We start from the raw sequence: 13,987 nt of genomic DNA, 5'->3' as shown, positions 1-13,987 counted from the left end.
AAAATATTATTACTAATGTGCCCTGGTGGAAACAAACTTCCATTTCTTTTATGATCTTCTGCCACTCGTATTACAATTAAGTAGCCATTTGCTGTATTCATTAAATCAGAACCCAGGAAATAAGGGACAGTACACGCAGATGTGGGGAAGAATTGCTACAGCCATTATACATGCTACTAACATTATTCACGATTTGTAGAAAGTCAACATTCATGTGTTCTTAAAGGGATACCACCTAAACTGAAGGAAAGACAGATACTGTACTATTCTAAAGGTTATACGGTTATCGGCTGCTAATAATTTCAAATGGTTTATTTGGTATTAAAATATAAATTTTAGAATGCCAAGTTATGTATACTATTGTAAATTTGGCATATTGTTTTGAAAATCTTTCAGTAAAAAAAAAAAACATTCATGGATTCTAAAATGCATTTACAACAGTAAAATACTAAAAATGTTTCCTCAACTAAAAACTGGCTTGCCAACTGTACTCATCTCCAACACAGCAGATGTTGGGCTTTCATCAACCCGAAATTCAGTTGTAGATTAAAGCATCCAATTAAAGGGTCACTCCAGACCCCCTAAAGCACTTTGGCGTGCTGAAAAGCTTTATGTGTGAAGAGTGTGTCTTCTTTTTTTCCACATTTTTATAAATTGACCTTGTTACACCCCCTTGGCTTATAAGCAGACAACCAGCCCTGTTACATCCTGGTTGTTAAAGAAACAGTACAGGGTCATGAACATAAAGAAAACATGTATTCCTGATCCTATAGCATTAAAAACACATGTAGGGCCCCTGTGCCCCTTCATCCCTTAAATAAGTATACTCTTTTTTCAAGTGAGTGAGTCCATCAGCGCTGGCCCCATCCCTGATCCGCCTCTTTGGCTGAGATCATCAATTCTGATGATGCCAGCCAATCACAATGCTTTCCCATAGGAATCAATTCTGATGATCTCAGCCAAGGAGGCAGGTTGGGAGCAGGGTTAAACGTCACCCTAGCCAATCAGCATCTTCTCATGGAGATGCATTGATTCGGTGTTCAGTGTGACACTGTGCAGCACTGCCCCATGAAGCACCTGTAGTGGTCGTCTTAGTAGTTCCTAGAAACCAATGTAAACACTGCCTTTTCTCTGAACAAACAGTGTTTACGTGCAAAAAGCCTGCAGGCCTGACTATACTCACCAGAACTACAACATTAAGCTGTAATTGTTCTGGTGACTATAGTGTCCCTGAGCTCAATGGAGCTAAACTCTAGAGACAATAATTGCCCAGAGCACGTGCTTTGCAAAGACTTCCCATTCAGCTGCATTGGGAAATCTGTGATTGGACAGCTACTGGAAATTCTGGGCAAAGGCAGCAGACAAGAGATCTGCAAGCTGTTATTAGATTTACCCCCCAATGACAAAATGCATAATCAAATGCATACACGTTTTCATTGGTGGGTATATATATATATATATATATACTAAACAGCAATTGTTATTTATTTTGCATTTGGGCATTGGAGTGTTCCTTTAAGTTAATGAAGATTCAGATCTACTGTAGAACAGTAAAAAATATATAGGAATATTTTATTTATTTTTTAAAACACAACATAAGCTATTTTGTCACTGATCTAACCCTATGCGCACTTGATGAAAAGACTCCATAGTTTGCCATCACTACTCAAGAAACACAAGTAAGTGGTGTCAATACTCCTTATAAGAGCTCTCATTGATAAGAACACGAGACATTTCAATACAAGAACCAGTGAGTAAAGATATGATATTAAGCATGAAATGACTGTAAATCTGCAGCCCTCCATGCTAATTCTCTGACAGTGAGCATTTACAGATCATCTCATATCCAAGGAAACCGTCTATTTACCTCGCCATGCGTGCTGCATGTCAATGCTTATGTCCTTATACCACCTTGGTTTTATGATCACCATTAACCTCTGCCTTTATAACTCAATTAAAACAAGGACTTACAAGAATGTTTCATGCTTTAGAGATTTAAACAACAAAACACAGATTATAAAATACAGATTTTATACAAAGGAGTTTGGCTGTGGGTTTATACAAAAGGTATAGTGGTTTCCAAAGCAGTGCAAGCCACAAAAAAACGTTTTGGTCCTCGCAGGGACCTTCCTCAAGATTGAATATATATATATATATATATATATATATATATATATACACACACACAAAACTTTGTATCTCTTTATAGGTCTGCTTATATTGTATTGTTTTTTTTTTTTCCCCAAATGGTACAGCTCTGTGGAATATTTAGTGCTTTATTAATGCCAGTAAATATATGCACGCACACAGAGACATACACAGACATACACAGACACCTCCCCCTCACCACCCCACTATGCTCTGTACCATTACTCGACAGAGAACAGAATGTAATTTATCTCTGCTATTTCTGTCTTTTTTTGAAAAAAAAAAAATATAGTTTTGACTGTGTGACCTACAGCTGGCTGTGAGGATACTGCAATAAAGGCATTCCTGTAAATCTAAGGCTGTTTATTTGTTATTTGGGGGAACAGTGCATTTTACAAATAAAAGACACAAACAGAAAATATGTAACACTTATGGAGGTAAAACAAGCAAATTGCAAAGGTCTGAAAGCCAACCTGTAAGCGAGGACAAAAAGACAAAAGCTTTTTTTGTAGCACTGTCTCTTCCCTCGTACAAATCTCCATCCCACATAAAAAAAATAAAAAAAATAATAATAATATATATATATTTAAACTATTTCCCATATCAGCTCGCAAAAATTTTTTAATATTTTCCAGTACATAAAAGAGACACTAGACCTTCTGCTCTCAGAAAAATTTCCAGTGGGAAAAACCAACAGCATCACGACAATTGTAGCTCATATGTGAAAGCTTAGCGATCAGACTGTAATAGAACACCTAACAACACTTTAGCTGTTACCATATAATAATTATTATATAGAATGTGGGGGGGGGGGGGGGGGGGGAGGGAAGAAAACTACTATAAGCCGAGCATCGGGACTTTTCAGGAAATAACACACACAATAATGTCATGCTATGGGACTTTATCTAGAGTATTTCCATTAGAACTGCTGAGCAAAACCCCTGGTGATAAAATCCACTGGGTAATAAGCCACAAACAGACATGATTGGTTGTAGCGATTACAGTAAATAGAATGTGTGAATTCCCTAGAGATCACAGAAGAGGAGTAGTAATTGTATTTAGTGTGCACTGTGTTGCTAATGAAATTAATTCCCATACTGGAGCTGTCGCGTCCCAATTAAACACACACTAAACTTCATATTTTAGCAAATTAAATCTGAATGGCAAAACTGATGCTAAAATAGCAGATTTAAAAAAAAAAAAAAAAAACTTACGCTACAGTCACAGCTCGGCTACGTTAGTCTAAATTATGCAGTTGTAGTGAATTGAAATTCAATTTGCTAAATTTGCTACGATTTACAGATTGGTGAATAACTGACAGCATAAACATGGTAGGTAGTTTTTAAATGCGTGGTAGGTAGTTTGTCGGTAGGTAGGTAGCTTGTAAGTTGGGCAGAGCCCTTTTCAGCTACTGTTTCTATATGTAATACATGTTTTGTTGAAATTAAATATTTGTCTAGCGTCCTATTGTACAGACTATGTCGGTGCTATATAAATAATTGTCATTTTCATTTTAGACCAACAGTCTGATAAAACAAAACAAATAGCCTTGGGTTCACATCTACAAACCTCAAGAGATCAAGGACTGGACTCGAATGTCACTAGGGGCTTTGGGAAAATTCAATTCTCACACAAAAAAAAAATAAAAAATGTATCTTTAGAAAAAGAATGCATATTTTGATTTCTCATAACGTCAGTGATCGGCTTTGAGATGCATTTAGTAGCGTATCATCTGTCAAAGCTCTCAGAAAAACAACTCAATCTAGTCAATTAGGGCTATTTATACAAAGAAATGATGGGACATAATTTTCAAAAGTATTATAATCACCATAGAAACCAATGGAAAGTTACTGCTAATTGCTCCAGTTATAAAAATCTTCTTCTGAACTGAGATGTTTTTACTTATTTATTCACCTTTCCTCACCCATTTAACAACTTATCACATATTCTTATTAGTAACATTTATTATACAAAGTTACCTGTGTCACAAATGCCAATGATAAAGCAATGGCATCACATCTTTCTTGTTGACATAAAGGCCACAAAAGTGTGAAGTCTGTAGAAATATCTTATTGCAGATCACACTGAAGCCTCTGCCTGTTATGCAGCAATGTACAACTTCCCAGAACTAATCTGCTGTTACCTGGGTATAAATACAGGGATTACGTTAAAGGTATACTCTTGACACCAGTGGTGTATTTAGGATCTGTGCTGCCCTAGTCATGACGGAACTCGGGCACCCCCTAATTTACATTTGCCCCACCCCTTCCTGTCAATGTCACACCTCTTCCTGTTAAAGACTAACACACACTGACTGACAGACACACAGATTTGACAGAATCTGACACACACACACACACACACAATCACTGACTCACTCACAGACACACACACTGACAGGCACACACAATCACTCAGATCCAAACACACATTCACTGACAGACACACACAGTCACACAGGCTCCCTTACAGACACACACACACACACACACACACACTAACAGCCAGTCAGACACACACAAAAACATCCCCCCCCCCCCCCCCCAACACTCACAGATTATTTATTTTAATTTAATTCCACCCAGCCTTCCTAACTTTGGGAGAGCTGGGTGGAATTTTTTCCCTGGGGTCGAGTGGTGCTGCTAGCCGGGCTGTTTGGGCAGGGTGGGAAGCAGGCGTGCAGGCAGCTGAGCTCCAGACGGGCGGCGGGGGACCGCTGATTTGTGAGCTCTCCTTGCTCAGGTCCCTCGCGTGTAGCAGAGTGATGCTGGGAGTCAGAATGTGACGTCATATTCCAGCTCCCGGCATCACTCAGCGGCGCGCGAGGGAGCTAAGCATCGAGAGCTCACAAATCAGTGCTCCCTCGCCGCCGGCCTGCAACTCAGCTACCTGTCTGCCCCAAGGCTAACAAGGTATTTGCCAGGGCATTTGGAGTCGAAAAGTCCCTGGAAAGTGCCACCTAGGCAAATGCCCTGTTTGCCTCGCGTTATATACAGCACTCCTTGGCACCCACACACGTGCTACACCAGATTGAGACGAAACTGTTCAGACGTGAGACTATATACAGAGCAGGCAGAGTTCCTCACTAGGAAATTTGTAGAAAAGGGTTATAAGAAAGATCAATTACAAGCTGAGGTGCAAAAGATTAAAAGTGTCAACAGGGGTGACCTCCTGGTGGATAGGAATAAAAGATTATTGAATAAAAAGAACCCCTTTGAGTTCTCGTTTAACACACAGTACAACTCGAAAGCATTCCACATCAATAAAATCTTTAGAAAACACTGGTCCATTTTACAACAGGACGAATTTTTGAGATGTCAATTACCAGACATCCCCAAAATGATTTATAGAAAAGGGAGAAATTTTTCAACCCACTTGACACCTAGTCTATTCAAACCTCCTAACAAAAATAGGGAGGAAAAGAACAGTAGAAAGGGTTTTTATACATGCGGAAAATGCAAAGCTTGTAGATTTATGCCCAGTCATATCTCAGGCTTTAAGAGTACAACAACGGGAGAGGAATTCAGGATTAAGGGGCATACCACATGCCTATCCACCAATGTAGTTTATCTACTTAGCTGTGGTTGCGGAGCCCAGTATGTGGGGAGAACAGGACGCAAGGCTAAAATACGTTTTTTAGAACATCTAAATAACATAAAGAAGGGGGTCAGGAACCATTCAGTCCCCACACATTGCAATGTATGCCCAGCTTTTAAGACCCATAATTTATCCTGGGTGGTTATCGAACGGGTGAATTTGGATGTAAGGGGAGGGGACATTATGATGAAACTCAGACAGAGGGAGGGATTCTGGATTCATAAGCTGCAAACACTTCAGCCCTTAGGGCTGAATGTGGATTTTGATTTAGTTTGCTTTTTATAACTCTCTTTTATAACTCTCTTTTTTAACATAGATGTCCTATTTTTATTTTTATTTTTATTTTTATTTTATTTCTATTTTTCATTTATTTTTATTTTTATTTTTATTTTTAATTTTATTTTTATTTTTATTTTTATTCATTTTTAACAGGCTTATTTTTTGTAGTCCAGAATCCCTCTCTCTGGTTTCTCCACCGTGCACTTATTCCAGTCATTGTACCCTATTTTTACTTCTGCTTTTTGTCTCTTTGTGTATTCAATTCTTGGATTGTGATGCTCCATTGGATTTAGTCTTGGATATTTTTACATCCAAGAGATACTCCCCAAAAATAGAGTGTGAACAAGGAATGTTAAGAAGAAAGTATAGAATCATTATATGTGAAGAAAAAATCTTGATATTAATATGTGTTCAACATTGGTACCACTTTAAGATCACAAAAACGCTAAGAGTGTCTTACTCCTTAAGAATATATTCTAGAAGATAACTAGAGTCTTAGTATATACTTTTTTATTGGCTCAAAATGATAATGATGTGAACAAATTTCTAATACTATGTATTTATCCAATTTCATTTTATGATGACTGCTTCGTGAGGGTGAGATGGAACGCACGTGCGTTCCAGTGAGACGCATTGCGTCGTAAAGTCGATGACTTCCGCCCAGCCGAGATGAAGGTGGATATTTCCGGGTTGGTGGAACGCACGTGCGTTCCACAGAGACGCTCCGGAACTCCATATATGGGAAAACATCACGGACCAAAACACAACAGATGATTTACAGCTGATTTCGATCCGAATCAACGGCGGGAAGACTTATAAATGGAGGACAAAGCACCCAGAAGATTTGAAGCACTTCATCACTCCTGAGGAAGTCTGCGAAGTCAGACGAAACGCGTAGAGTTATTTGGACTTTGATTTTATTTTATTTGCTTTTATATTTGTCTATCTGGCTGAGATCTCTACAAGGATTTCGTTTCCTGCATTGTCTGGACGACAGATTTGTATTGATGGGCCTTTTTACAACTTTTATGCTGTAAGTGTAACCATTAAAACCAATTTATACTTTTTCAAAACAGCGTTACACTATGTCATCTTTTATCTCTTGCATGTAATACCCATTCCTTCTACAAACGAGGGGTCCAAGAGAATCCACATCATTCTGATGAGCTTGAAAAAAACCTCAATCTTGTGAGTGTGACATATAAATAAGGGGCACTTTATTGCATCAACGTTAATCCCCTATGAGCGTATTTTCTTTTGCATTTTTAGGTATAGGTATTTCTTGCTTTGCAACTCAGCTACCTGTCTGCCCCAAGGCTAACAAGGTATTTGCCAGGGCATTTGGAGTCGAAAAGTCCCTGGAAAGTGCCACCTAGGCAAATGCCCTGTTTGCCTCGCGTTATATACAGCACTCCTTGGCACCCACACACGTGCTCAAAAATACTACTGTTCATGAAGTCATGACTTAAAGGGACGCTGTGGGCACCAAAATAACTTCAACACATTTGGTAGGCTTTGGACTCATTAATATGGTGAGGCTTTTTTTTGCCTCCTTAGCAACGCCCCACACTCAAACAAAAAAATAAACTTCCTCATCAAACGTATGCACAAACAAAGCTCAGTCACCCACTGACAACACTGAGTGATCTGAACTGTTTACAGTTTTTCTGCAGCCAGGTTGTGAATTAAAATGTGCTCACTTAGTGCTGCTGATGGGCTGAGACTATGTGCACACATTTGATAAGGAAGTCTGTCTGGCATTAGGGGGCGTGGCTAAGGAGGCAGGCTTACGGTTCAGCATTCTGTCAAACGTTTATTTATTTTTGTGCAAAAACAATAAAGTTTTGAGCATGCAAAAAAATACAGCAATGAGGCCTACACCTATCAAATGCATTACAGTTGTGCCTGGAGTATCCCTTTGCATTCTAAGAGTTATGTAGTTTAGTTATTTGCTTGGTACAATACAAAAGCTGACAAGTGAACTACAACATCCAGAAACCATTGCTGTACCAACAAAGCCTTGCTTATGGCATAGGCTCAGAATTGCTGTGAAAAGCTAAGGAGGCATTATGATTGGCTAAGTCACATATTGGTCTAGGACGGTGAATGCTCACTGCAAAAGCTATAAAGCCTGGAAAATTGTAGCAAACACATGAATATAATCCGAGTATGTTTTTTATTGTTTTGCATTACTATTTAACGTATTATCTGTATAAATAGAATGGGCAAACTTTGACTTGGAGGGTTGTTCCTTTCATACAAAGCCATCTAAAAATGGTAGGTAACCAATGCCAATAAGCATGCCCTGTCAGACAAAAAAAATATATGTAGCCTACATTAGCTAGAAACATTGCTTTTCTGTAATACAATAAAGATTATAAACTAAGAAATTAGCTGTACGAGCTTGTAATCTTATCTAAACTGATATAGATTATGTACATATTAATAATTATCTTTGGTGAACTTTTCATGTACTACAATGACTTTTTTTGTGTCAGGTGTCCGGGTCCAAATACCAAAGTCTATATAGGCTGGTCAGGCATTTTGTCATTAACCTATACTGCACACAAGTGGCATTTGTGAAGTGTTGTATTGAGGTTATTTATAAAGTGCAATTGTGGGGAAAACACTAAAAGTTGAGCAATCACCATGGAGACCATGGAACCTTCCTTCCGATTGCTAGTTTTTGAGTCAGTAACCACTCAATAGCAATACTTTTATTCCAGTTAAAACTGTATTCACTATTACATATATTTATCAAAGGGTAATGCATGTGTAAATAGATGTATGCAACACCCAACAACTCATATTTACAACAGTACACAGTTTCTAAGCTGTATAAAACCAACTGACTTGCAGTACTTTTCAATCAGTAGTTTCAATAACGTCCAGATTCTACCATATGGCAGATTACCAACCTCAGTGTATATTAAAAATATATTAAAAGTCCAACAAGTGCACAAACTTACCCTTAAGGGTGCTAAGGTACAGGTAAATATACTTCACATATACAGTATTCCTGTATTAGTGTATAAGACAAAAGGCAATGAACTGGAGTACCCCTAAAGGCACAGGAACATACTACAGTTGCTCTAATTGCATATAGGAAGGAGCAAGCTACAATGCCATAATACAGAAAAGAGACTACTCTACTGATATTATTATTATTATTATTATTATTATTAATATAGCACCAACTAATTCCGCAGCACTTTACAATATTATGAAAGAGGGGGACATTTACAATAAATGAGACAATTACACAGTGACACAGGAACAATAGGTAGACGAGGGCCCTGCTCAAACTAGCTTACAGATATGACAACTCCTTCTGCCAGCACATATAACTGTAGCCCTCCCAGGAAAACTAGACATGCACAATCCTCTACTATAATATGATGCATAATTTATTACCCTGTATATATTGAAGAAGATTGGCCAATCTACCGGAAACAGAGCAGCTTCTTGTCAGAGTTCACTATCTGCCCTCCGGAAGGCCTCCCTGCACCCATTCTTTACCCTGGAGATGCCCTCACTGCACCCATTCTTTACCTTGCAGATGCCTTCCCTGCACCAAATCTGTATCCTGCTAATGCCCTCCCAGCAACCATCCTGGACCCTACTGATGCTCTCCCTGCTCCCATTCTGTACCCTGCAGATGCCCTCCCAGCACCCATTCTGTACCCTGCAGATGCCCTCCCAGCACCCATTCTGTGCCCTGCAGATGCCCTCCCAGCACCCATTCTGTGCCCTGCAGATGCCCTCCCAGCACCCATTCTGTGCCCTGCAGATGCCCTCCCAGCACCCATTCTGTGCCCTGCAGATGCCCTCCCAGCACCCATTCTGTGCCCTGCAGATGCCCTCCCTGCACCCACTCTGTACCCTGCAGATGCCCTTCCTGAACCCATTCTGTACCCTGCAGATGCCCTCCCTGCACCCACTCTGTACCCTGCAGATTGTTCCTGCAAGGCATGGAACTCAACATGCAGAGTGAGATTCACTGTATCATGCTGGAGCTGTTAAAGGTCACAAGTCCATGAAATGAGGGAGCACTGTGTGGATCAAAAAATAAATTAAATATAACAATATTAAATAAATTGAGAAGAGATATCCCACCTCTTTCCAGTTCCTTTGTCACACCTAACAGCACTACATACAGTTACCTTTAGTAACAACTATAAGTGGGTTAACACGTTGCTTGTATTTGGCCTCATTATTTTCCCTCATTACACACTAATAGGTTATACTGGGTCCCCCATCCCCAACCAGGCAGGCTCCCCAAATCTAGCAAGGCACACTCCCTCATCCCCAGCCAGGCCGGCTACTCAAAATCCAGCAAATCAGGGTTTCCAATCTAAGGCATGATGCTCCATCCTCAGCCAGAAATCCCCCCCCCCCTCCTCAGCCAGAGCTCACCCCTCTCCCCTCCCCCTCCCCAGCAAGGCAGGAAGCTTGCTATACAACTAGTAAACCCAGAAAGATAGACTTCCTGATCCCCAGTCAGAGAGGCAGGCTAGTCTATTACCAGACTCCCCAGCTAGGCAAGCTACTCTGTACCCTGCAAGACAAGATATTCTCATACTCTGCCAGTATTGATACCCCATCCACTGCCAGGCATTATATCTCCAATTCCCAACAAAGCAAGATTCCAGTCAGAAATAATGCCACAATCCCCTCCTAGGCGTGATACACCCATCACCAGCCTGAGGGCTCACCCATCTATGGTCAGGAAGGCTAACCCCATCTACAGACAGTGTCCTCTGCCAAGCATGATACCAAATATCTAAGCATACCTAGCCAGGCACGAAACCCCATACCCAGAAGGGGGTGATACCCCATGCCCAGCCAAGCTGGTTCCCTTATATCCAGCCAAGAGTGATACCCCAATTCCTTGCCAGACAATGATACTCCATGATTTTCCCATCGCCAGCCAAGCAGGCTCCCCAACTTCCAGCCAGGCAGGCTCCTATCCCCAAGACAGGCTGGCTCCCCTAACCCCCAGCCAGGCTGGCTCCCTTACTTCCCAGTCAGGCCGGGTCCCCTACCCTCCAGCCAGGCCGGGTCCCCTAGCCCCCCAGCCAGTCAGGCTCCCCTAGCCCCCCAGCCAGTCAGGCTCCCCTAGCCCCACAGCCAGTCAGGCTCCCCTAGCCCCACAGCCAGTCAGGCTCCCCTAGCCCCACAGCCAGTCAGGCTCCCCTAGCCCCACAGCCAGTCAGGCTCCCCTAGCCCCACAGCCAGTCAGGCTCCCCTAGCCCCACAGCCAGTCAGGCTCCCCTAGCCCCACAGCCAGTCAGGCTCCCCTAGCCCCACAGCCAGTCAGGCTCCCCTAGCCCCACAGCCAGTCAGGCTCCCCTAGCCCCACAGCCAGTCAGGCTCCCCTAGCCCCACAGCCAGTCAGGCTCCCCTAGCCCCCTAGCCAGTCAGGCTCCCCTAGCCCCCTAGCCAGCCAGTCAGGCTCCCCTACCCCCCTAGCCAGCCAGTCAGGCTCCCCTACCCCCCTAGCCAGCCAGTCAGGCTCCCCTACCCCCCTAGCCAGTCAGGCTCCCCTACCCCCCTAGCCAGTCAGGCTCCCCTACCCCCCTAGCCAGTCAGGCTCCCCTACCCCCCTAGCCAGTCAGGCTCCCCTACCCCCCTAGCCAGTCAGGCTCCCCTACCCCCCTAGCCAGTCAGGCTCCCCTACCCCCCTAGCCAGTCAGGCTCCCCTACCCCCCTAGCCAGTCAGGCTCCCCTACCCCCCTAGCCAGTCAGGCTCCCCTACCCCCCTAGCCAGTCAGGCTCCCCTACCCCCCTAGCCAGTCAGGCTCCCCTACCCCCCTAGCCAGTCAGGCTCCCCTACCCCCCTAGCCAGTCAGGCTCCCCTACCCCCCTAGCCAGTCAGGCTCCCCTACCCCCCTAGCCAGTCAGGCTCCCTATCACCAGCCATGCAGGCACCCCTATTCCAAATCAGACAAGACCCCCATGGTCTGACCTTTACACAGCATTCTAGCTAAGAATAAAGGTCTGCACTGGGTGATAAAATCCCCTATTGTCTGCATGGGATCAGGCCCTATAAATGCACACACTGGATTCCGGAGATCGCTTCCCCACCCCAAGCTCAACATCAGCCCCTTCCCCAGTCACAGCCCACCCTCCCCAATTCTGGCCCAATACACACCCATTCCCCTTGGAATCTTATGGTCTGTGGAATTTGTATCAATACACATGCTGGATACATTCGGATTCCATTTACCTTCCGATCCTGCCCGGCCGGTCCAGGGGTGTGATCTCCGGCTCCCTCTGCATCCAAGGTGGCAATCCCTCCCCAGAGCTTGTAAAACCCCCCCTAAGATCCTCAGATGGACAGATCCTTCATTCAGCTGATGGGGACATGCTCTCCATTGTCCCTGTCCCTTTTTTCCTCTCCTTGTGCTCAGGGGAATCTCGGCTTCTTTAATTTCACGCCTTTCACGTCAAAAGCTGAAGAGAGCCGTCACTCCAATAGGCCCACCCTAGTCATAAGACCAGCCCCTACACTCCTGTCCTACATTCTGATTAGTCTAGATTTGTGCCAGTCGCCCTTCCCTTATTTTTCTGCTGGGTCCTAATGCCTCCCAGATTCCCTGACAGCAGCACCATCCAGCCAGTCTGCTATCACGTGAAGTATATTCAGAATAAGCTGCATGCTTGCACCCTGGGCCAGAACCAATGGGTGACTGCTGGATATGGGGATAAAAATCACTTTCAGGGCTGAGACCTATAACCGCAAGAGCACCATAACTACCTCAAATCTGTCCACTGGTCTCCCATTGTATGACCTGAGGACACATCAATCTACCAAATGGTTAAACCAGATGTTATCACAGAGGTAGATCCTCATCTTTTGCAGGACTGTATCTCCTTTGATGGGGAAGATCAGAGAAAACTTGTAATAAAAAAAAGAAAGAAATTGGGGTCGTCTACATTTTGGACACCCATGGGTTAAAGCTTCAATATCTCAAATACTTTCTTAGAAGTATATACGCTAAAATATTATTATTACTGTAGTCATTATTTAGTGTTTTTTTTTTTTTATAATGCTAATAATAAAATGAATCAAATGCCCTCATTTCTTTTTTTTTTTTTTTTGTGACAAAAAAAAAGTTGGTGTAAGGAAGACCCACTATTCTGTACTGCTTATATACACGTAATAGTTTCCTGTCTGTAACATTACTTTATATGTGATGTTTGGGTTAATTAATATATTGTATCAATTGGTAACTTTGCGAAGTTACACTCCAGGCAAAAAAACAACAAATGCAAAAGATAAACATGCAGACAGGAATTGTTTTCCAATTTAGTAAGCACATATTTGCAAACGAACAGAGACATTCTATATTTTAAAATGTATATTTTTAATGCATTTGGTTAAGGCATTACCTAAAAAAAAATATGTATTTACTATTTTTAAACACTATCTAAATCAGGGGTCCTCAAACTCCCCCCCCCCCCCCCCCCCCCCGATGTTGCTGAACTACAACTCCCATGATTCTTTGAATTACATAGATAGCCAGAGAATCATGGGAGTTGTAGTTCAGCAACATGGGGGGGGGGGGGCGGAGTTTGAGGACCCCTGATCTAAATCCATAGCTTCTGCAGTTTATGGCCATCCACCTATTCTCTTTTCAACCACTTTGAATTCTCAACAAATAATATCTCTTTTTGGTTTAGGCGTCAGCTATGAGTGGTTTATGTCAACATACCTACCTGGTCCTTAAAAGAATACTGTCAGGTTGCTGTCAGGTGTCCAGGTCTTCTCTACCTGCGAGCTGGCCTTTGCCTGACCCTCGGTTAGGAGCATGCTCATACCTGATTGATGATCAAACTGCTTTTCCAAGTGATACAGGCTGACCTATTCACAATAAAAACACAAGTTCAGGAAAAGCAATGTTATTTTCTGTTTGGAAAATGTGGGTCAAAAGGAGATGGGCAGGGTTACTGACAGCAT

General features: G+C 42.6%; 1 protein-coding gene across 1 annotated transcript in view; it reads right to left on the bottom strand.

The window, feature by feature from the left end:
• The window catches only part of ZDHHC9 (zinc finger DHHC-type palmitoyltransferase 9), a 70,394-nt gene extending 57,908 nt beyond the window's left edge, over positions 1-12,486 (bottom strand). The window contains exon 1 of the mRNA XM_063431870.1: positions 12,254-12,486. The gene's annotated coding sequence lies outside the window, so the exon portion shown is untranslated. The remainder of the gene's footprint in view (positions 1-12,253) is intronic.
• Between the last annotated feature and the right edge of the window lie 1,501 nt (positions 12,487-13,987).

Source organism: Pelobates fuscus, chromosome 9, assembly GCF_036172605.1.
Source record: "Pelobates fuscus isolate aPelFus1 chromosome 9, aPelFus1.pri, whole genome shotgun sequence".
NCBI classification, from domain to species: domain Eukaryota; kingdom Metazoa; phylum Chordata; class Amphibia; order Anura; family Pelobatidae; genus Pelobates; species Pelobates fuscus.
The sequence above is the reverse complement of the archived record's forward strand: the minus strand, read 5'-3'. Positions and strand labels throughout refer to the sequence as shown.